Here is a 3,787-nt window from a genome sequence, read left to right as displayed (position 1 = left end):
CAGAGGATGTACACTGGTACAGATAGGAACCAGAAACACAGGGAATCAGGATGGATGATCCCTTCAGGACCAGTGCTGACAGTGGTGATACCGGGAGGGTAAAATGAGGGTGGGGTAAAAAGGGGGAACCGATTACAGAGATCTACATATAACTTCCTCCCAGGGGGAGACAGACAACAGAAAAGCGCGTGAATGGAAATATTGGACGGTGTAAGATATGACAAAATAATAATTTGTACATTATCAAGGGTTCATGAGGGAGCCGGGAGCGGGGAGGGAGGGGGAAATTAGGAGCTGATGTCAGGGTTTTATGTGGAGAGCAAATGTTTTGAGAATGATGAGAATAATGAATGTACAGGTGTGCTTGACACAATGGGTATATGTATGGTTTGTGATAAGAGCACCCAATAAAATGATTTAAAAATATCTGTCTTAGAAGTACAGCCAGAATATTCCTTAGAAGACAATATGGGGAGACTTCATCCCATGGATTTCAGACAAGTTATCAGGAGAGAGAAGTCCCTGAAAAAGGACATCATGCTTGGTAAAGCGGAGGAGTAGTGAAATAGAGGAAGACCCCAACAAGATGGATTGACACAGTGGCTGCAATGATGGGTTTATATATAGCAATTGTGAGGATGGTTCTCGATCAGGCATTGTTTCATTGTTATTTTGTTTAATAATTAATAATAATAATTGGGTAGAGGAGGTAGCCTAACCTAGGAGAGTCAAATTTAATATTCTTCATCTACCTGCATTCTCTTGCATTGAGAGATAGCCCGAGATTTAAAAAAAGATAATAACAAATTGTTTGAGTATGCAAATCATGGTGACTCCCAAAAGTGACTCACTTATACCAAAATGGAAAATATATGAGGGGATACTCAAAAAGAAAAATGGATTTTTTTCATGGAAACCTCTTTTGGTATACTTTTAAATTAAAATTTTATATAATTTCTAGGTCTTCAAGGAGGCTAAAGGCAACATAAATAGCGTTGTCCACCGTGAAGAGGGGTCTTGTCCAGTAACTTAGGAAGGAGTCCGTCAAAGCACGCGGGAGTTCTGGAGGCCTGGCGTGAACCCTAGCTCATGGAGACTGAACGGAAACAAACGGAGACTCTGGTCAAGAGCTGGAAAGCAAGCAAAGGTGGTCGGTGTGGAGACGCGCTCCTTCCAGGGGCCAGCGCAGGCAGAGGGAGGGGCTCTGTGAAGGGTCTTCATCCTCTATAAACACGGTGCTGGTAGTTTCTGGCTGAGTTGTGAATTCTCTCTCGTACAAAAAGTTATAAATATTCTCTATTCAGAAGTCTGGTCCCCGTGGGGTGGGTCCTTGGGGCGCCCGGGGCGGGCAGAGTCCGTGGTGTGGCCGAGGCCGCGCTCAGAGCAGGTCCATCTTGGGTCTGGAGTGCAGCAGCAGCGGGGCTTTCTTGAACCTCCACCGGGTGACGACGACGAACTTGAGGGTGTGGTCCTTGTCCAAGATCTCCTCGTTGCATAAGATGTCCAGCTCGTTGAAAGACGAGAGGTTCAGCTTTTTGGCGATGAACTTCTTTAGGTGTAAGACGGTGACCTGGGCCGAGCAGCGGATCCACTTGCGCTTCAAGCCCCGGAGCTTGCTGCTGTTACACTCCAGGCAGATGCTTACCTGCTCGTCGCTCCGGTAATAGTCGTTGTCCTCTTCCTGCTTCTCCTCGGCGGCTTCCTTGTGGGAACTGTCGTCCGCTTTGGTTTCACCGTTCCGATGGGGATCTAAGTGCTGCTTCACAGAGCAGGTCTCCCCCTGGACGTCCCCGGGCACCTCCATGCCGAGCTTGTGGTAGAATTCCCTCTGCTTCCTCATCTCCGCTTCTTGGAGGCCTGGCACCAGATTGTAAACAATGTCTTGCATGGTCCTGTCATGACCCATGTACTGCAGCGGGTGGCTCTGGTGGATGACAATGCGGCACGTCGGACACGTGTTGTTCTCCTCCAGGTACTTGACCAGGCAGCTCCGACAGAAGGTGTGCAGGCACTCGGTGACCGTGGTCGCGTCGATGAGATAGCCACTACTGCAGAGGCGGCAGGTGATGTGGGCGTTTATGTCCCAAAGTTTAATCTTCCTGGTCAACGTCTTTGGCTTCTCCTGTCGATGTCGGCGCCTCTCGGCTCGGCCTTCGCACAGGCCGCCGGCTGTAGTCCTTGCGGCGCGGGCTCCTGCCTGCGGCCCCGGGCCCTTCTCGCATTTTCTGGAGACGGCAGCCCGGGACCTCATACTACATCACAACAGCCCCGCAGTCCTGGGTGCTCAGACGCCCAGCGGCTCAGCGGGCTCCTCGCTGTCATTCTGGCTCCGGGGTCCTGGGCTCTGCAATCCGCACTAGGGTTCCGCGCCGGGGGCGAGGAAGGGGGCGCCGCTCCCTCCGGGTCCCAGCCAAGAGGAGGAGAAAAAAAGCCGTCCGGAGTTTAAAACAAAGAGGCGGAAAATCAAAATATGGATTTTTTAAAAAGCTATGTATTAAAATTTTTTAAAAATAAAACACCCTCATCACCTTCACAGTACTCTCCATTACACTTAATACATTTGTCAAATCTGTGATCCCATTCTTGGAAACATTTTTCAAAGTCATCTCTTTGGAAGGTTGACAGCACCTCCCTTTTTATTTGATCACCTCTTGAACGTCATCAAAATGCTGTCATTTCATGTGTGTCTGCATTCACAGAAACAAAAGAAGCACACAGAGCGAGGGCAGGTGAGTAAGGTGCGTGGGGCAGGAGAGGCATGCTGTTTTTTGCCAAAAACTGGAGCACTGACATGGCTGCATGAGCAGGTGCATTGTTCTATGGCAAAACCAGTCCCCTGTCTGCTACAAATCAGGCCTTTTTTGTCGCACAATATTACCTTATCTTTTCAGTACCTCTAAATAGAGACTTGATTAACAGTCTGGCCTAGTTGAATGAACTCCAAATACACTATCAGTCGACATTTCCATCCGTTCAGGATGTTGATGGACTTCCAGGCTGAGGTTTGTCATCAATCGACATTTCACTTTTTGAAGCAAGAAAACTGCTTGCACACTTGAGTTTTTCCCACAGCACTGCCCTTGTAAGCTGTGTTCAACATCACAGCAGTATTTGCAGCATTTTTTCCCCGAGCAGTAAACAAAATTTCATAGCCACACACTGCTCTCTTAATTTAACCATCACAAAAACAAAACAAAACAAAACAAAAAAACCAAAAATGAGGTTTGAGCAAAACTACTTTTATGAAAAACTATCTATGACCAGGAAAGAACCTTCCCAGGCCATGCCACTGAGTACACTAACTCAGAGCAAGTTTCTCAATGTTCACATAGTGGAAAAAAATGCGTTCTTCACTCTGCCCAGCACAATTCTGTTTTTTGGGGTACCCCCTCATATTAGATCTCTAAGATTTAGAAAAATTCCATTGTCTCACATATTAGTCTGATAGGCATAAAAGAATATTAATGAAAAATTTACCCTATCACCAACCTCCATTGTTTTTTAGTGTCTTGTCACTGAAAGTTTAATTTGTATTGGTCAACAAATCATGTATTAGAGTTCATAGCTGACCTATACTTGTATAACTTCCTTTTTTCAACAGTGTTTTAAATTCTACATCATTGGAAAACTACAGATATGATCAATGCATAGTGTTTGCTCATTGGGATGCTAACACGAGTTCAGCAGTTTGAAACCCCCAGCCAACTCTGAGGGAGATAGATGAGGCTTTCCACTCCTGGAAAGATGAACCGTCTTGAAAACTCACAGGGAATATGGATATAGAGTT

The 3,787-nt window shown here is 46.5% G+C and overlaps 1 pseudogene; it reads right to left on the bottom strand.

The window, feature by feature from the left end:
• Positions 1-1,229: 1,229 nt before the first annotated feature.
• LOC142461101 (polycomb group RING finger protein 3 pseudogene) lies at positions 1,230-2,251 on the bottom strand (annotated as a pseudogene).
• Between the last annotated feature and the right edge of the window lie 1,536 nt (positions 2,252-3,787).

This window comes from Tenrec ecaudatus, chromosome 11, assembly GCF_050624435.1.
Source record: "Tenrec ecaudatus isolate mTenEca1 chromosome 11, mTenEca1.hap1, whole genome shotgun sequence".
In the NCBI taxonomy this organism is placed as follows: domain Eukaryota; kingdom Metazoa; phylum Chordata; class Mammalia; order Afrosoricida; family Tenrecidae; genus Tenrec; species Tenrec ecaudatus.
The sequence above is the reverse complement of the archived record's forward strand: the minus strand, read 5'-3'. Positions and strand labels throughout refer to the sequence as shown.